The sequence below is a fragment of the Pipistrellus hanaki genome (assembly GCF_964339955.1).
Source record: "Pipistrellus hanaki genome assembly, chromosome: 11".
NCBI lineage: Eukaryota > Metazoa > Chordata > Mammalia > Chiroptera > Vespertilionidae > Pipistrellus > Pipistrellus hanaki.
Window position 1 is genome coordinate 66,700,655 of NC_140513.1, and position 21,398 is coordinate 66,722,052.

A 21,398-nucleotide genomic window follows, 5' to 3' on the forward strand; every position below is an offset into this window, starting at 1 on the left:
TGTTAGTCATAAGCTGGTTAAATTTTGCAAATACTGCATGACTTTAATAATTTACCATGTAGTATAACATATATGGCTTTTTGAAATTATTATAAGAAAATGACTAAACACTACATGTACTGTATTTCCTGAACCTAAAGCTCTCCCTTTATTAGAAAAGATGGTAAGCCATGTTTTGAATCAAAGAGATTTGTTACAAATGATTGTCCAAGTCCTTGGGCATCCATTGGCCCCGATGTGGCCACTGAAGAATCAGGTTTGTCAGGTACCGAGCACGGCTGGAGGCTGAGCACGCAAATGGCTTAGTGTCATCTGCCACTGGAGTCAGTGATAGGAGGTGCCGCTGCTGCTTTATAAAGTGCGGCTTCTCTGACAAAATACTGTCTTCTGGCACATTTTCCCAGTTAGTACGAATGTCCGTTTTCATGGTTGGAAAAAGCAGCCCACTTCTGCTTTGAGGTGCTAGATCCTAAACACCAAAACAAATCAGGTCTGTATGGAAAACTGGCTATCACTCTTTACTGAGGTAACAAATTAATCTTTTTCTTAGAAATCCTCATACTTACGTACAGAAATAAGGTTACAAAATATCATTGCTAATCACCCATAGAGAATATAGCTATCACAGATTACTCCTTGATAAAATCTGGTTTTTATACTATACGAAATAAATCAGCTCTCTCAAAATAATTTGTATGAGAAGCAAGTAAAAATATCAAAGTTTTTAATGAATGCCACCTACTTCTCATTTTGCAATGACAACACCTGTGACATAACAAAACCTAAGTCAACTTGTATCTGTGGATAATATTTTGTTAATGCTCTGTTAGTACTCATTCTTCATTGGGCTCTTTCAGCCTTATTTTTGGAGCAGTGGCATAAATTACCAAGCCCTCCTTAAAACTCTCTCCTCTTTTGGTATTTGCAATACCATGACCACCTCTCTGTCTTCCCACCTCTTTAGCCCTTCCTTTTCCACTTCTTAGATACTGGTGTGTCCTGTAGCTCTACCTTCAATCTGTCTCACTTGTCTTTGCAATCCATGCCCTGTCCATTTTAAATTCATACCCTGCTCTGATCGCTCCTAAGTTTTTCTAATGAATGACAGTACCACCCACTCAGTTACTCAAGGTAGAACCCTAGGAATCATCCCAGATTTCTTACCTTCACCTACACATAAACAACTGCAAAGTCCTATCAATTTTCACTATCTCTTGGATCCAACATATCAGGTCATTCTCTCTGTGACTATCTAATTCAGGTCAGGATCTCTCACCTAGAACATACATTATAATAAGAAAGATAATTGAGTACATATGAATTAGAAAACTTGGGAGTCTGCTCTTACAAATAAGGATACTACACAAATATGCTACACAAATACTAAAAAACAAAACAAATACAGAACATTGGTATTTTTTGTAAAAAAAAAAATTAAATTAATATTTAAAAAGATTATAACATTGTACTAGTATATTTCAGGGAATCATTTAATCATCCCAGGCTTTAGACTCTCAAATACTGCGTGAAGAGTAAAAGAGATAGGTCAAATGATCCTTTCAATCCTAGCATTCATTCTATAGCTCTGTTTCTACCAGACATTGTTCAAACAGTTCATACCTCCAAATATGCACCAAACTTGCTACATACATAAGAAACTATTGATGCCAGAAGAGGCGGATATGTCTCCTTTGCTGCCAAAATATATCAAGCATATCCTCATTCCCATCAGTTTCAAAAATTAAACCTTTCAGTTGCAAGTGTCAAAAAAAATGTAAGAAGAAAAAAAAAGCCAGGGAAAACCATAATGAATTTGATTTAAAAATAATTTCTTTGAAAATCAAACAACACAGAATAATGTAACAACTGAGTGAGTGTGCCATAAACTATTGTGACAGTCAATAACAACATCATGAACAAAAAGCTCTTTCTATCCCCAGAACAGCAGTGTGGGAACCATACAATTTTCTAAAAGTCAAACACCCACACAACATATATGCAATATGAGATCATAAAAAGTTTCAGGAACTGTTTTTCAAAGGCTCTCAGAGAAAGATGATATGCACTAAATTGTGAAAATGCAACCTGGGTCTATTAATATGCAATATCACCCCAATCAAATGAGAGGCACCTGTTACCCTTTTGACAGCGTGGGGTCAGTTGCTCTTCCTTTGCCTACAAAGCTCGGAAGTAATGTTCGGTATCAAAGATCAGATGGAAGGAGAGGATAGAGGAAGAATGTGGGAGGCAAAACAATTTACATCGCAAAGCTGATACTGTCCTAAGGGTCAACTCAAAATTTAGGGTAAACCAACTCTGGAGCCACACAGCCTGGGTTCAAATCTCAATTTTTAAAAAATCCTCACAGGAGGATAGGTTTTTACTGATTTTATAGGGAGGGGATGGGCGAGAGAGGGAGAGAGAGAAAGGTATTTTGTTCATCTTATATAATAAAAGAGTAATATGCTAATTAACCACCACCCTGCTACACCCACAAGCCACGCCCACCAGCCAATCAAGAGTGAGTATGCAAATTAACCCAACTAAGATGGCTGCAGCCACAGAGGGAGCAGGAGGCTTGGGTTTTCCCAACAATGGAGGAAGCCAAGCTTTCGGCACACTCTGGCCAGCGCAGGCCTCGACTCAAAGCTACAAAGTTTCAATTATAGAAGATAAGATAAATCCCAACCAAAATGGCTGCAGCCACGGAGCTGGAGAGAGCAGGAGGCTTTGGTTTCCCTGGCAATGGAGGAAGCCAAGCTTCCTGGCCTGCCTTGGCCTGTGCTCAAGGCTACAAAGTTTCAATTATAGGAGATAAATAAATCCCAGATACCAGGGCCTCTGCTTGGATTGCTATGGGGTGTGACCAGCCTGCAAACCACCACAGGCCTCTTGCCCAAGCTGCCCCATGCTGCAAGAGAACCCCTACCCTGATCCGGGATACTCTTCAGGGCAAACCAGCTGGCCCCCACCCATGCACCAGACCTCTATCCTATCTAATAAAAGACTAATATGCAAATTGACTGTCACTCCAACACACAAGATGGCTTCCCCCATGTGATCAAAGATGACTGCCCCCATGTGGACACAAGATGGCCACCACAAGATGGCCGGCGGGGGGAGGGGGCAGTTGGGAGGGACCAGGCCTGCAAGGGAGGGCAGTTGGGGGGGGAACCAGGCCTGCAGGCGAGAGCAGTTCGGGGGGGATCAGGCCTACAGGAGAGGGCAGTTAGGGGTGACAAGGCCTGCAGGGAAGGACAGTTAGGGACAAACAGGCTGGCAGGGGAGTGGTTAGGGGATGATCAGGCTGGCAGGCAAAAGCGGTTAGGGGCAATCAGGAAGGCAGGGAGGCGAGCAGTTGGGAGCCAGCAGTTCTGGATTGTGAGAGGGTTGTCTGACTGCCCGTTTAGGCCCGATCATGAAACAGATCCTACCAGAATTGGGCTTAAACGGGCAATCGGACATCCCTCTCACAATCCAGGACTGCTGGCTTGTGACATCCCTCAAGGGGTCCCAGATTGGAGAGGGTGCAGGCTGGGCTGAGGGACAACCTGCCCCTGTGCATGAATTTTGTGCACCGGGCCTCTAGTACTTCAATAACAATGTTATTCCAGTTGATATTTCCATTCCTATCCTCCAGTGGCTCAGTCAAATCCAGTCACCAAGTGTTAAATTCATATCACATGAAATGAGAAGTATAAAGAGTCATAATTCACACAAAAACAGACATATAGATGCATGAAACAGAATAGAGAGCCCAGGATTACTAGTAAACCCACACATACAGAGTGTGCTCCCAAAATGTATACACAACATGTCTGTAGATTCTATTACATTTTGAAAATAAAATGTATTTTAATAAATACTGCCTTTAAATTATTCAAAGTGTGTATACATTTTTGGGACATCTTGTATATAGTCAATTAATTTAATTAATTTATGACAAAGGAGCCAAGACTATAAATGGGGAAAGGTCAGCCTCTTCAATAAATGATGCCGGGAAAATTGGACAGCCACAAGCAAAAGAACGAAAATGGACCACTATTTTACTCAAATAAAAATAAAGATTTACTAGTAAACATAAGACCTGAAGAAACCATGAAACTCCTAGAAGAAAACATACGTGGTAAACTCCTTGGAACAGCTCTAGGCCATAATTTTTAAAAACTGACACCAAAAGCAACAAACACAAAAATAAACAAGTGGGACTACTCAAACTAAAAAGCTTCTGCACAGCAAAGGAAACCATCAACAAAATAAAAAAGCAACCTATTGAATGGGATAAAATATTTGCAAATCATATATCTGAGAGGGGTTAATATCCAAAATACTATATAAAGAACACATATAAATCAAAAGCAAAAAATTTGATTAAAAAGGGGAAGATCTCAAGAAATATTTTTCCAAAGAAGACATACGGGTTGTCACCAAATACAGATCACTTATTCTCAAGTTCCTAACTATGGACACCAAATGAGTGAGTATTAACTCTTAGCTGACCTTGGTACACTACTGAAATGGGTACATACCTTGCAAATTTCATAAGAAACATTATTTCACTTTGTTGATTACATACTTTTTTTGTTTTTGTTTTTGTTTTGTTTTTTTAGCTCCTTGAAGGGAGAGAAAGAGAACTATACTGAAAAGACAGCTTTATGAATGGTCTATATACAATGGAGGCTTTATAAGGAGGTATTTACCCACATAGAATCATGGTAACATGAGTACAAAAATACATCTGTGCAGGGCACCACAAATGTATATGTAAACAAGTGACATTCAATTCAAAAATAGAAAGGGTTTCATGTACTGGTAAACCATAATTTAAACCACGGAAATACAACCCAAATTCAAAACAGAAATTAAAAGTCCACTATTTTGATACATATAATAAAGTAATATATTATATTTGGATATTTACTCCAAACACACAAGAAAAAGTCTTACTGCAGTACAAAAACAATAAATGTGAACTTAATAAATTAATATTTTCCTAAAATGGCTTAGGATAAGGGATTCAAGTTAGGATTATTTAATTCTCTAGTAAACTAGTAATTACAATATATTAAATATCACTCAAGGAATAACAATTTTCAGAGAAGTAGAAGGCAATATTCAAAGACCTTAAGGTCAAAACTAGCCTAATAATAACAGAGTGGGGCAAAAGTATGGAAAAAGCTTTTCGTATGGAAAAAATACAATAATTCATAAGTAATAATATAAGAATGAACTGTTCTGCATATTCACACCTGTATTAGCAAACATTTATATGGCTCTTACAATAAGCCTGGTATAGTCCAAGCTTTTTATATATACTAACTCATTTTATTCTCACAACAATCTTGTGAGAAAAGTATTACTATTCCTATTCCACAAGTAAAGAAACTGAGGTGTAAATGGGTCAACTACTTTGACCTGGCCCACTATCTTGCTATATATATAATTGGTTGAGCTAGGATTTGAATTCTGGAAGTGTGGTCCCCAGTTCCATCTTTTAATTACAATGGTTACTATCTCTTGTTGACATTAAGGAATGGGCAACATAAAATACAGGCAAACGCAACACACAGAACAATTTGTGAGTCAAATATAATAAAAGGTTTGAGGAAATCATCATAATACAACAGACGACAGTAAGTGCATTCATAATGACTGCTCTGAGATAGGGAAAATTAAAATGTTTGGTATATTTAGTGTTTAAGAAGGTATTGTTTAGTACAATAGAAATTTCTCAACCCAAAACAGTAAAAGTATCATTTTAATTTTAAAGGGGTAAAACTTTCAACTATCTATAATATTGAAACTCATTCCCTGAAGATGCCAAACAAAAGGGTCAGGCTGAGCAATCTTATTTGCCGATTAGCTCATTTTTAAGGATGGTCTGTGCTATGTGTGTGTGCATGCATGTGATATGTGTAGGAAGATCATAAATTAAGTTTTCCAGGTTTGAATTCCAGGTATGAGAACTTAATACTAAAGGTATTAGAAAGGAAAACTGAACTTAAAGCTTGGGTCCACCATTTAGTTACTATGAATGTTTGGCAAGTTTTTCACATAACTGAGTCTCAATTTCCTTCTCTGAAATTTGAGGATAATAATTCCTAGCTCACAATGTTAGCAAAGAAGAAAACACAGGCAAAGTGCTGAACACAGTGGAATATAGCAGCAGACAGTCAGTGACTACTATTATTCTCTAAACTTATCTGTCCCCCAAGAATAACAACCAAACCGTATCAACTAGCAAGTCACTTGGTAGGCTTCGCAGAATTATATGAAGTACAATATGCCCTATTAAAAAATGGAACGTACTCAAAGTACAAGAAAACACAAACCACCAATGAGATAAAAGATTTCAGAATCCTTCTCCTTCCATATCTTTTCTGGTTGGTTTTGTAATAGCCTATATTCCTTTATCAACAATATGAACACTGTTGAGTTTTGTTTGTTTTGTGAACTACACATTCCTACTGGGGTTCTCTTGCTTATTTATCTTGATGGTTACCTTGGCAAGGGTAGTTATCTTTGCTTGGAAATAAAAAAAGAAATCCAGGAACAAGGAGCATTTGTTAATGAAATGCTAAAACGGCTTTATCCGTCTCAACAGGTGATGGGATGCCAGGTGGGTCATTTACTATCCCAGCAGGTTTGCTCATGGCTGCGCCGCCCCTTCACCCGCACACACATGCTTTCCTGAGCAAAGGGCCACCCTGACAGAGGCACCCCAAAACTCAAAGCGGCACTCTCGGTCAGGACCCCTGGGGAGGAGGGGGGCGGGTGGCTGCAGGTGGGAAGGACCAGAATCGGTAACTGGTTGCCACCTTAGGCAAGGCTGGCGGCGAACCCGCGGGCTGGGCGCGGAGAGGCGGTGAGCCGGGCCTGGAGGCCAGAGGAAGGGGGTGGCCACCGCAGGCCGAGGAAGGGTCGGTGCCACCGGGCACCTGCAGAGCCGTCGGAGGTGGAAGAGGACCGGCCGCTCCCCCCGGTCCCCAGCACCCGCTCAGCCTCCAGGAGTCTGGGATGAATGGGAGAGAATGGGGACCCCGACACCCACGAAGGATAGAGCAGGGCGGGCTCCCAGTCGCCTTCACAACGGGTGCCGCGGTCCCCGCCGCCATCCCGTGCGGGAGACGCAGAAACCACAGACCCAGCGGGGAGCGCGCCGGTTACCTGTCTCAGCCGCCTGCCCCAGGGTCTCCACTTCCGCAGACTCCGGGTTACCACGGGCTACGGGCACGCGCCGGTGACGCAATCCGCGAGCGCCGGGCCTCCGGCGGCCCCGCCCCCGGGGAAGAGCCACCCGGGCCGCCCGGCTGAGGAGTTTGCGCATGCGCAGACCGGGACCGCGCGCACAGCTTGGCGGGATTGGTTTTTCCTAGGGTTGCCCTGTGACCCGACCAACTATTCCTAATTGCAAAGTCTTGTTACGTGAGAAAAAGACAAGTTGTTGAAATACAAAAGTGCACTTTTTATTCCGCATTTTTACTCCACCTCTGCCAGGCCAGCCCTGGTGCAGAACCTGGCATACGACGGTGGACGGAACAGATGCTGTGCCCAACCAAAAGGAGATTATTTTCTAGTTGAGGAAGCAAACACTGTGTCTCGCAACAAATGCATATGCTTTCTAGAGATGATAGTGTGTGGCTGCAACACCAAAGGAGAGAGGGTGCCCCTTTTCGTCTGAGATGTCAAGGAAGTCCCCCCTGAACAGGCCCCTTGAGGAGAGAAGCAGCCAGCTCTATAAAGATCTGGAGGAACCGGAAATAAGAGAAGAATCTACAAGCAGCAGCAAAAAAAAACTTGCTATTTATTCTAGAGAGAAGTTATATGTTCCTAAGAATCTGTGGGATTCAACTTGATGGAAGGTCTTTCAAAAGTCACTGAATTTTTCTAATTCTATCACGACCAATAATGGCAATGTTTTAAGGGTTCTGATTTTAAATCCCACTTAAAACATAAACATTTCCATAGAAGGTTGGGTAAACATTAATCTCTTGTCTCCTAACAAAGGTTACTACTGGTTGGATGCTTGTATTTATAGGAAATCTGGTTTCAAGTATGTAAGGGAATTTGTTATAAAAACACATTAGTGACTCACATAATCCAAGGATAGGAAGGCAGTGGGGTCAGAGGAACCATGGGAATCCTGCAGAATTTCTCCTCTCCCCTCTCTCTTTAGTTTCCAAGCATTTCTGCTTCATTCTTTTCTCTTCTAGATCTACTTTCTCTGGCTATCTAGCCATTCAATGGATTAAAATAGTCATCTCAGAATACTGAAGTTTGTATCTCTTCCTTCTAAGAGATACTAGATCTCTCAATTCCAAATTACTGAGAGGAGGAATATGATTAAGGCCATTTTAGGTCAAGTGTCCACCAATAAGGGGAGAGGTGGGGCAGTCAAGTCACCTGACAAAAAGGACTAAGGGTGGGTAATTCTCAAATCTATTGCTTTATTGCCAGGAGTGTGAGAATATGAAGTAAAGCCCTATGCTAATCATGCAAACATTCTAGACACCTGTCTCTGGGTAATTGTTGGCCTATCATAGAGCAATACAAAAACATTGGCTTACAGATTTACAAAGACAAATCTGGACAACTCAACAATACTGCTGCCTCCTACCCTCTTCTGCCTCCTTGGAAAAGCTTAACAAAAATCTGCAGATTACCAGATGAGACCCCAACTTAAATGCCTGCATACCCCTTGGTTGTGTATAGCTGTGATGTTTGGTGGAAGTAAGAATGACCCATAGCAAAAGAATTACAGTATGTGCTAGTTTACTACTGCTGCCAGAAAACGAATATAATTCATTATACTGTGGAGGTCTATCAAGACTACTGTTTTGGGATATTTTTATGTTGTTTCTCATGAAATTAAATTTAAATCTTTTAAGTTGCTATGGGTGAAGAATAAGTTTCTTCTACTCTCAAGATTCTTTCTGCTGTTCTAATCATTAAATTTACATGAGACAGATTAATAAGAGAAAAATTACCAAATTTAATTGCATGCATATGTATGGGAACCCCACATACATGAGAGGGTCAAGGCCCCATATACAAGGCCTCATATCCTAGAGAGAAAGGAGGAATTACATATATATATATATATGCCATTCTGAGCTAAGGGTCACCTTGAGGCTTTAGAGGGGAGAGGAAGGCTACTGCAGGACAATAAAGAAAAGCAGATATTCAGTCATTAGTAGCTCGCCCTGCCATATAGTTAGGTCAAAAAATGTTATCTCTGATCATCTCTTGGGCAAGTCTCCTAATTCAAACTCTTCCAGGTAGTTAAGGGCAGGCAGAAATTTCTCTTGAGCCTGCATGGTCTCAGTTGCCTTTAGCTCAAAACAATCTGAATAACATATATATTTTTAGCTTCTTCAGACAAAGGATAACATGAACATTTCTCAAAGTTCTGATCATCTATAACAATAAAAGAGTAATATACTAATTAGATCAAATGTCTTTCCAAATGGCCTTCTGGATGAAGCCAGGCTGTGAGGGAAGCCCGGAACCTGGGTACAGAGGGAAGCTGGTGCCAGAAGCCGGTGCCAGCAGCCGGGGGAAGGAAAACTGCTCTTGTGTGAATTCCATGCATGGGGCCTCTAGTACGTATGTAAGAGGAAAGATTTTTCCTACATTAGTAATTAATTGACCTAGGTAAGATATTGAACTGGCTTTTATAGGATAATTATGGCAGGATATTAATTTGTGGGTGTTTTTTTTTTCTTAATGCAATAGAAATGAATGAGGAGTAGTTGTCTTTCCCCATCCCAAGAAGTCAGTATTCTGCAAGGGTATCTTTTGTGTTAGGAAACTGAAATGTACGATATCTGGAAGTCAACTCCCCGCCATCTAGGGAAGATATGGGTAATGGGAGAGGGGAGGGGTAGTAGTAGGGGGAAGGTAGAGCTGATCCAAGCAGGAGAAATTGGGGAGCCTTACCCTAAAGAGGAGAGGTCCCAGTGGTGGAAGGTCAGGTTACTCTGTGGATGTGAGGGCTGAGAAGCATTCCAACAAGAGTAGCATATGCAAATATCCCATGCAGATAGAGATACAACAACCAAGGTATTGCAGAAGAAAGGAGAAACCAAGTAGGAAAGAAGGTTTGAGTGATAAGGACAAACTGGAGTTTAGAATGTCTTATACCTTGTGTTAGGGGGCTGAAGAGCTGAATGATAGCCAGAGGGAAAGGGGCGGGGGTGGAAGTGGAAGTGAGCAAAGGGGGGAAATGGAGATAAAAAGAGATTGACATTGGGCAGTGAGTGCATGATGCAGTATGTAGATGATACTTTATTGAGTTCTACATGTGAAACCTGTATGGTTTTATTTACCAATGTCACCCCAATAAATTCAATGAAAAAGAAAAACAAATAAAATGCATTTTCCTATTAAGTGGGTGGGTGGGGGGGAAGATGATCTTTTTCCTGAGAGCACTGAGAAACCATTGAAAAATTTTAAGCAGGAGAATGACACAATTACATTTGCCTCACAGTCATTTTATCCTCACAGCAGTTCTATAAGGTAAGTACAATGACAGCCTCGTGGAACTAGTCTGGGGGAAGTTTGGCAACCCTGTATTTCCCACCAGCCATCCCCCATAAACATGCATTCTTACAAGACAAAAGGAACAGCGTGTTTACTGTGGAAAGGGCCCTTCTACACAAGTCCTTAAGCACTTCTTCCTAACACCTCTGGTTCTGGACCTGCCACTAAGTGTGTGCCATTATTATTGTTCCGAGTGAAGAAATTGAGGTTTAGAAGAATTAACTAACTTGTCCAAGACTAAACAACTAGAAAGTTTCAGAGTAAGGATCTAAACCAAATCTGACCAGAGTTCTTGTAACAGGCATGGTCAGTGTCCCACCCATATCCCCCGGCCCACCAGGAGGTCACCTGCAGATAGTCTCTCAGCATGCCTACTGGCTTCCTGCAGATCTCTGTGTGAGGGCCTTCACTGGACCTGTGCACAGGGAGGTAACTCGTGGAGGTGACACTCAGTCCTAAGGACAGGAATTGGGAAACAGCCCAGCTTCTTCGCACCTCGCTCAGATTCTGAGTTATGCTTCACCAAGTCAGAGGGTACCCAGCAGAAATGAGATTCAGCTGCCCACAGAGGTCACATTAATTAAACATGATTAATTTATTCTTTATTGGCTTTCCTCCCTTCCCCAGCTCCCCTCCCTAACTCTCACTCAGCTTCTGGGATCAACTTTTATATAAATTACTTACACCTAAACCTTTGTCTCAGGGTCTGCTTTGGGAGAACCCAAACTAAGACAGCTCTTAGCCAGTAGTCTACTGTATCACTTCATAGCAGTTGGAGAATTTCCAAAAAATTTCTTATTATACGATCAACTAATGAGCATTTAATGGGTACATGGCTCTACACCGTGGGTGCAGAGGAGCCATTTGTGACACCGATCCAGGCCATTACTTTGGGAATAAGGGGACAACTCCAAAGAGGAAAATTATTAAATAAATGATGGAAAGAGAAAAATGACAACTTTGTATGTAGGTGGTCCTGTATGGGATTATGATAGAGCAATAGCACTTATTTCCTAATATGTTACTCTTCACTCTGATTCCAGGATATTAAATGTCTCCATCAGGGAAAGTAATGTCATGCTATTAAGAAATAATAATATAAAACTATTGGAAGACATTGCCTTATTAATTGTATTTCTATCTCAATTGAACACAAATGCTATTCAGTGTTTGGATGACTTATCAAGATATGAAATAAAGCTTGCCAAATTGCTAGCTAGATATAGTAATAAATAATGTCGCCCTCTTTTACTTCACATTTTCCTCTTATAAGACCACATACTGGCAAACTTTTCATGGGTAGACTTTATGTCTCACATTATATTTTGAGCATGAACTCTAATCTTTAAAAGTGGCATAGATCTCATGGATTTTCTAAAAGTATAAGTCCAACCACATGATATAGAATCCTACAGGAATCATTCATAAGGTTTGCAAATCTACTTTTCTTTTCTAGCCACAGTGAGGGTGGCTTTAGCTGTCCTAAGAGGAAACAGCAGGTGGCTTGGCTTCAGCCAAGCCAACTCCCAAAAGGAGTAGAGTTTACTTCACAGATGATTGAAGACACTTGGACAAATCCAGTCCTCAATTTCCACTGATGTCTGACCTTTGACGAAACAAGCCCAATGGCTCTCATTAGGAATAGCATTTGTGCAATTCTGTCTCCGTATGAGCACAGGGAACTCCAGAATGTCCCCGCATATTGCCACCATTCCTAGTGCTGAGGTCCTAGTTCTGAGGAATTGACATGCAAGCAGAGGGGTTCAACTCCCTGGAATTCTCTGAATATTGGGTAGGATTTTTTTAGGCACTTAGAAGTGGAAGAAAACTTCTGTCACCTAAAACTACCCCAAAACTATCAATAGTAACAGAGTCTTTGTGTGTTTTTACATTTATTTTTCAATTACATATTATAGTAGTTTCAGGTGTACAACATAGTGATTAAACTGTATTTATGTTGTTTAACTTATGAAGTTATCTCCCTGATAAGTGTAAGAGGGGCTTTTGGAAGTTAGTGTCTCATGAACATTTGGATCACTTGCAATCACTCTGGGGAGACTTTTTCTGAAATACTTTCCTTATATTGCAGCAAACCCAGGATTAAACTAGGTATTCTGGTATCACAATAAAAGTATGGAATGAAAGGTGGGGTGGGATGCAGGCACCAAGTCACAGGTTCAGTGGTTCTAAACTCATCTATCCAAGCTCTCCTAGATATCCCAAATCATTTGGATCAAGTGATAATGGTAGAACAGAGACAGAGAAAATTCACAAATATGCTTGTGATGTAGAGAAATTGAGAGATTGCAAGGGAGAATTCTATTGACAACATATTCAATGAATTGACATTTCCAAACTATAAACGATAATGGTTCAAATTTCAAAACAGCTGAAGAAGAATGAATAACTGTGCAATGTGTATATTGATTTGTTGGTGCCTGTATAGGTGACAACAGGCACCAACAAATCAATATAAAAGGAAAAGTGGAACAGGAGGTAGGTAGACAGCAAGACTGTCACCACCAACTCAACACATATACAACTTGCAGCATTCTTTTTCTACTAGGAGCCCAATGCACAAAATTCGTGCAAGGGGCTCGGCCCTCACAGCCCTGGCTTTGTCCAGAAGGTTGTCTGGAAGGTCCTCCAAAAGGATGTCTGGATGGTCATTCTGCTGTTCAGTCTAATTAGCATATTAGCTCTTTATTATATAAGATTTTATGCAAATCTGCAATTGTTGTATTGTTGTAGACCAAATAAATCAGTGACTAACATTTCCATAAACTTCGTTTGGTGTTTTGTTTTTTGACAATACCATCATGCTTTCAATTGTTACAAAAGCAACCTCTCCTCTGCTCTGAGCTGCCTAAGAGAAGCACTCTCTCCATTTCCCCTCAACCTTCAAAATAACATTCTTACAAGTAACTATTTTAACAGCTTTAACAAGGCATAATTGACATACAATGTGCTGCACATATTTAAAATATAAAATAGAATAATTTTTACTATGTATACACTGTGGCATCTTAACATCACTCCAGAAATTTTTTTCTTATTCCTTTAGAATTCTTTTTTCTCACTCTTCCCCATCCTAGGCAGCCACTGAACTTTTCCTGTCACTATAGATTATGCTGCATTTTCTAGAATCCTACAATATGTATTCCTTTTTTAAAACATGTTTTTATTTATTTCAAAGAGGGAAGGAGTGGGAGAGAGAACTGTAATCATCAATGATGAGAAAGAATCATTGATCAGCTGCCTCCTGCACGTCTCACCACTGCAGATCCAACCTGAAACCTGGGCATGTACCTGACCAGGAACCGAACCACTGACCTTCTCGTTCATAGGTTGATACTAAACCACTGAGCCATGCCAGCTGGGCCATATGGCTATTTTTTAATTATATGAAGGTAGCTACAGGGCTACCTTCATATAATTAAGGTGGCCTCTCCTAACTATTGACTCTAAGGAGTGAGTGGATCTTGGATGTGGCAGAAGCCAACTGTTTCTTATTATCAGCCTTTTAGTATTATTTTATTTTAACAATGTGTGCTATGTTGCTTAAAGTTAAAAAAAAATAGATCTGAAAATATAGAGTTTGACTTTTTTGAGTAAAGTAAGGTCTGTGTTGGTTCAATGTCATCGTGAAGGGCAGAGCTGAATGAGGCTTTTTAGGAAAATTAAACCAACTACGTATGAAAAATGATCCTTTTATTCATTAATCAACTGATCAAATTGTTAGGTAACCCACAGGCCTAAGAATAAGGTTGCCAGACTTGGCAAATACAAATAAGTCTGTCTCATGTAGTATTTGATACATACTTATACTAAGTGTTATTTGTTGTTTATATGAAATTTGAATTTAACTTGGCATTGTATGTTTTTTCTTACAACCCTATCCAAGAAATAAATGATTCCTCAAAATTGGTAGCATCAAACCAGTGGGGATGGGAGTTGGGAGATTTTTTATTTACTCATCTTGAATGGAGGTGGCCCAGCATTGAGCTCAAGGTATTTCTGGTGTGAGATCCTGGTGTTGCACACATTTTTTTCTTTGTCCACTCCAGTCCTCCGAGTCTTCCATCAACAGGTAGAGCAAATGCACTTACATAGGAAATGACCAAGTTGCAATCCTTACAAAATGAACCTTGGTCCCCAGATAGATAACAATTTCTAACGGCTAAGAAGAGAGTGGTCAGAAAAGGAGCAAAAGTGCATTTCGGGGACATTTACTTTATGGTGTGGGCATTCTGAGCAGGAGAAACTTAGGTCTGTGGTTTTGTGCTTATTGTCCAACTAGAGGCCCAATGCACAAAATTGGTGCAAGAGTAAGCCTTCCTTCCCCCAGCTGCTGGCACCAGCTACCCTCTGGCACCAGGACCTAGGCTTCCCTTGAAAACCCGGCTTCATCTGGAAGGACATCCAGTCTAATTAGCATATTATGCTTTTATTATTATGGACTAGAGGCCCAGCACGCATAAAATTGTGCATGAGTAGCTCACTTTTGCTCACCGCAGCTGGCCGCCTGGCCCTCCACTGCTGGTAGCTCTCCTCCCCCCCCCCCCCCCCCCCCGCCCCTGTAGCTCTCTGCCAGGAGTAGCTTGTACCCCACCTCTCGTGCCCCACCCTATCTGCCATCAGAGCCGCTGCTTGTTTGGTGGTAACTCCATAACCACAGGCCTTTTATGATATAGATTGTGACCTTTACGCCAATTTCCCCTCTTCTGTGAATATAAAAAGAATTAAAAATTGTTATTATGGAAAATTTTAAATGCATGCAAAGATAGAGAGAATAGTTTAATGACTCTCCATGTGTCTATCACTTCAACAATGATCAACTCACAACTGGTCTTTCTTCATCCCAAATTTTACTCTTTATCCCTCCCCAGATATTGTGAAGCAAATTCCAGATATCTAATTTCATCTCTAAATATTTCAGTATGTATCTCTGACATATATGGACTATCCTTTTAAACATAACCACAATAGCCTCACCACACACCCTCCAAAATCAATAATAATTTTTTTAAAAGGCATTTTGAATAAAATTTGCTAGATGAAAAAGAAATACTCTCCCAGGATTTTAGGCAGCACAAAGCTTTCTGGTATTAATTAAACACCCTGGACAAATTCAAATACCAGTTGGGTACCACTTCAGAGGAGGTAATTCAAAGACTCCACTGGGGTCTTAAAATAGCTTGCCATTTTTCAAAGAAATGTTACTATTGTTCATTCAGTCATTGATCCTATAGATATTCATTGAATACTTTACTTGCTAAGCCAAGATTCACAGATCAGCAGATCTGAACTTCGCTCTCGAGACATTGTGAAACATGCAGGTTTACATCTCATGACATCTGATTCAAAGCAGAAGGAATGAGGCACAGTTAGGGTACAAGATAGGACCAGCAAGTGACCAGAGTGCTATCGGATGTGCCTCGTCTCTGTGCCTCCCTGGAGCAATCAGCATGAACAAAGGCATAAAAAAGATAAAATCTTCTAAATTCTTCATTCTCTAAGAGCAGAAACTAGGCCTTCCATGTCTTTGTAAATCTTACACTGGCCTGTGACAACAAGCACAATGCTGGACACACAGTGGCTACTCAGTGGACATCTATTAAAGAAACGAATGCAAAATTCGCTTTTCCCCCCAAGTGTTTATTAATTCATCCTCAGCCAGTCCTAAAACTCCTAGTTTATATTGTGTTGTTTTCAAACACAAAGACTATACCATAGAATCCTTGCAACTGCTATCAGGAAGGGGTAGTGCGGAGATCTTTACGAATGCTGAGCATTTTCATAAAGATGCTTCTTCCCTTAGGCTCTGTCTCCTTTCATATGCCTAATCAGTTAGTTGGTGATCATTTGCTGTTCTCTTTTATGAGTTTAATAGATGATTATACCATTTGTGGTCCCCCAGTTATCATGACCTGCCCAGTGGCCTTCTAATGAGCAGATATAAAATTTACCTCATTTTCTCTAAACATAAAAGCCAGAGTGGAGGAGTTTCACTAACCACATGAGTGAAATACATTGCCACAGAAAGGCTGGTGTGTGTGTGTGTGTGTGTGTGTGTGTGTGTGTGAGTTTGGATCGTGCTCTAAATTAAAACTTAAATAGCTCTCTGTAATCATTACATGGACTGTAAGGCCCTGGTAGGATGTAAGCCTCTCTGTTCAATAGGAGAGAAGGCTGCATACTCACCAGCTGGCCAGCAGTGAAGTAAATTTATATGGAGTTATTTCTATATCATTTTGTTTATTTATATAGGCCCGATTAGACCCTTTTAAAGGCTTAACTTAGTGTGGCTGCTGCAGACAACTAGTTTACACCAAGTCCTTCTTGGCAAGACTTGAAAGCAAACGGTAAATGGTGTAAACAATTGTATGTGATTACACACTGCCAAATGTGTGCATCTGGGAAGACAAACAAAACTTATTAAACAGACAACAAATAGCTGAGGTAAATATCAAATATGTTAACTCTACAAACTACAGGGCTGGATCTCGTCAAAGTTCTATTAACTCAGCACAGCTGGATTAAAATAAAAAGAGCCCTTTAGACTTAAAAGCAGGAGGTCCCCAACTAAGAAAGTCTGGATTCTGTTCCTGTCTCCATCACTAATTCGCTAAGTGACATTGATTATTACTTTGATTTTTGTTTGAGTTTTCCCATCAATGGCAAGGGAATTTAAGGGCTGCTCCTGAGAGCATGAGAGAATGGTTGCCATATGCCTCCCCTGGAAAGGAACAAAAGAAAACTGCTGTCTGGTCACCTCCCATTTTATCCTGCAATCTCCAAGACCTTGATGTCGCTGGAAACTGAGTCGACGTGGGCAAAAATTGGTAAAGGATATGACGCTTGCAAGTTAGGTCACCGCTGTGGCCATGGCAGGCTTTGGGAACTAGCCAACAGCATGGGGACATGGTTACTGCTGACCAGTGCTGCTTCTGAGTGCACATGGGAGAGGGAAGCATGAAGACGGGGAGAGCCTGGCAGCCCCAAAGTATGCAGGCATGCAGGACCCTTGACCTACCACTTACAACCAGAGACATTTGTTTGTTTGTTTATTATTAATCATCACCCAAGGATGTTTTTCCATTGCTTTTTAGGGAGAGTGGAAGAGAGAGGGAAAGACAGAGAGAAACATGGATGTGAGAGAAACACGTTGATTTGTTGCCTCCCTCACAAGCTCTGACCAGGAGCCCTGACCAGGGTATGGCCGGGGAAGAGCCTGCAACCAAGGTACATGCCCTTAATTGGAATCGAACCCAGGACCCTTTAGTCTGCAGGCCGACACTCTATCCACTGAGCCAAACCACCTATGGCACAACCAGATATTTAGACCCCCACATGTTCACTCTTAAGTGTTCTTTCTAGAACTTGCTTTAAAAGAAAAGCATTGTCAATGAATTTTTGGACCTCAATTTACTGACCCCTACCTCATGGCCTGAAATGTCTTCTAGGTCTCACCTTTGTGTTCCCACTCTTCTCTAGATCAGAAATATTCAATGTGGCTGCTCGTCAGAATCAGCCAAGGAAAATGCTAAAATCCTGACATCCAGGCTTCCACTCCTAGAATCTCAGAGGGGACCAAATAGTCAGTGTTTTTTATGCTCCCAGGAGTATAAAGTGCACCCACATTGAGAAGCATCGAACTAATGGTCTGAAAAACGATCTTATTTTAAAGTAGAGGTGCTCCTTAACCTTGGAGATTCACATGAGGAGATTCACTGGCGTCAGATGTGATGAATTTAAAGGTACATTTGGCCGGGCCACTGGCTCAGTTGGTTGTGTGTTGTCCCATACACCAAGAGGTCATCGGTTCATTTCTTGGTCAGGACACGTGTCTAGGTTGCAGGCTCGTCCCCGGGAGGAGGCATGCAGGAGGCAGCCCTTTGATGTTTCTCTCTCATAAATGTTTCTAGTTCTCTTTCCCTCTTCCCTCTCCCTTCCTCTATCTAAACTTTAGAGTCTAAAGAAATATATATATATATATATATATATATATATATATATATATATATATATTTAAAATGCCACATTTGCCTGGACCCCATTGTTCTAATGCAACACTCTCCTACTCTAGCATCTCTCTCCTATACTTCTGCAGCAGCATTGTTTCCACAGTACCTAGAATGAGCCTTTGATAATGTATCATCCCACTCACAATTGTAACAAAATCTTACTTTCTGACCAAAGCCAATTGGCCCTGGCCAAGGCCCTGCCCCTTTCTCTCTAGCCTCACTACCTTCCACTCTACCATCTACTCAGTCGTCTCCAGCCTCGGACAGCCCAGCACATGCTTATCTCTGGGCCTTTGCATTTGCTATGCCCTCTGCCTAGCACCTTTCCTCCCAGATACCCACATGGTTTTACTGCCTCCATTCAGGATTTTATTCCTCACTGAATGCCTTTCTATCTCAAATAACACCGCCTTTCATTTTGTTCCCATATGCTGCTAAATTCTCTTTCAAAGCTCTTAGCAGAAGCCGTATTGCTTGCTAGTTTATTTACTAGTAGTGCCCATTTCTCTCTAGAAAATAAGCTCTATGAGGGCTAGAACTTTGTTCCATTTGGCTGTAACCCAATACCTAGAGACACAGTAGTACCTGAAACATAGTAGGCATTCTACACATAATGGACAACTGAATAAATGAATGGATAATATCTCCTACTTTCTTTTTTTTTTTTTTTTTACATTTTTTATTAAATTATTATCTGTGTACATATTTTAACATTACCCCCCCCTCCCATACATACCCTCCCTCCCGAGAGTTTTGTGTCCATTGGTTGTACTTATATGCATGTATACAAGTCCTTCGGTTGATCTATTATCTCCCCTAGATCTCCCTACCCTCCCCGCTGTAATTTGACAGTCTGCTTGTTGCTTTACTGTCTCTATATCTATCTTTTGGTTCATCAGTTTATAATGTTCTTTATTATCCATAAATGAGTGAGGTCATGTGGTGTTTCTCTTTCAATTTACTCTCATACTCAAATATATCATTATTATGAGGCTACCTCAGAAAGAGGCTATTTAGATCAACCAGGTTTTTCAAATAAAGCAACACTTGGATGCATTTTGATCAAATTTATTTGAACTTCTTTAATTTGAAACCTCAGTTTCCCTAGCTCTCACAGCCAATAATATGTTGGGTCATATAAAACATCAATAAAAATTTATTTTTATTGGAAAAGGTAATTGCTCCAAATTGGGACTATCAGATTTAGCAAATAAAAATATAAGCCGTGTAGTTAAATTTGAATTTCAAATAAACAATGAGTAATTTTTTATATCAGTATATCCCAGGCAATAGGAACATACATTAAAAAATTATTTGTTGCTTATCTGAAATTTAAATTTGATTGAGTGCACTGTATTTTATCTGACAATCTTATTTCAAAAAGCCATGGAATTGGTTTTAATCTAGGAGCAAGTATGGAGTCAGATAACCTAGGTTTGAATCTTAGCTCAGCCACCCATTGGTTATGCCAGGAAATTAGTAAAATCTGTGGTAGTTTTTCCATCTCCAAGATGAGGGTAATAACTCATACTTTCTAGGGCTCTCTAAATCACTCAGTGTGGCAGCTGGCTCCCATGAGCACAAGTTATAGTCACCATCGTTATGGATATGTCAGGACTGAGGGGTTTTCTGGGATGTAGAACGTTCAGTGCTAAAACTGAGCCAGTTCCTGGCAAGCTGAGACAGTTGGTCATCTTAGTAGCTACTTAAAAAAAAGTTTAGAAGTTTAGTGCTCCTATGCTATTGCACTTACTTTAAGCTTTAAGAACTAGTACATGGGGATTGTTTCCTATCAAATGAAACTCCTGGTTGCTACAGAAAATTTTCCAGTTTATATTTCAAAAAGCAAATTTATTCGTATTAATCCTAGTCACATTTAGATCTCCATTACTGTTTGAGTTCTGTATACTTAGAAAATCATTCCTGCAGCTAAATGTTGGTTATACTTTTATACCATTACCAACCCAAATGAAGCATTGGATGGCCTGTAGTTGCATTTGGAGTTCAGCCTTTTGTCTTCTGTATCAAAAAGAGCCTGGTGGCTCAGTGATTAGGGCACTGGCCTGCAGATTGAAGGGTCTCTAGTTGGATTCTGGTCAAGGGTACATACCTCGGTCCCAAACTCCAACCCAATCAGCCAGGGCATGTGCAGGAGGCAACCAATCAATGTGTCTCGTCAATGTTTCTCTCTCTCTCTCTCTCTCTCTCTCACTCCTTGCTACTCTCTAAAAATCAATGAAAAAAATATCCTTGGGTAAAGATTAACAAACAAACAAACTAACTAAAATGAGCTGTTTCACAGAGGAAATGTACTAATTTATGCAAATACAATAATTAAAGCAGCAAGGTGCAAAGAGTTTCTATCTTAAACCTCTTAGGCAGGGGAAGGAGTCCCTAAAGCCTTCTGTGATGATTTTGCCTTTGGGTCAGAGAGGTGCCTCTGTGAGCTAGCTCTTGGTGATGGGGTGGAATTGGAGAGGGAGATATCCCTTTGGCCATGATGAAAAGTAGCAGAGTGGTTACACAGTTTCTGTGAACCAGGTTTCAACTTTCAGAGCTAGTCTCACTAGACAGAGCACAAAGACTTGGTTGAAGTTTAGGTAGAATCTTAGTGATAAAATGGTGAGGGTATAACCAACAGGAGGCGAGAGGAAGAAGGAGAGGGAGAATGGGGAGAAAAGAGAGGACAAACCCCAATTAAGCACCATCCTCATCTTAAAAATGAGGAAAGTGCTGAAAGAAAAACTAGAGATTCAAGTATATTATTTGTTATCCTATCTAATAAAAAGGGAATATGGTAATTGACCCTCATGCTGTCACAAAGATGGT

The 21,398-nt window shown here is 40.6% G+C and overlaps 1 protein-coding gene across 11 annotated transcripts in view; it reads right to left on the minus strand.

Annotated features, from left to right (window-relative positions):
• Window positions 1–7,224, minus strand: part of AOPEP (aminopeptidase O (putative)) — a 321,147-nt gene extending 313,923 nt beyond the window's left edge. For 3 of the 11 annotated variants that reach the window (XM_084898957.1, XM_084898958.1, XM_084898950.1), the window contains exon 1: window positions 7,168–7,224. The gene's annotated coding sequence lies outside the window, so the exon portion shown is untranslated. The remainder of the gene's footprint in view (window positions 1–7,167) is intronic. The other 8 variants (XR_014796325.1, XM_084898953.1, XM_084898956.1 and 5 more) reach the window with 4 other exon arrangements.
• Between the last annotated feature and the right edge of the window lie 14,174 nt (window positions 7,225–21,398).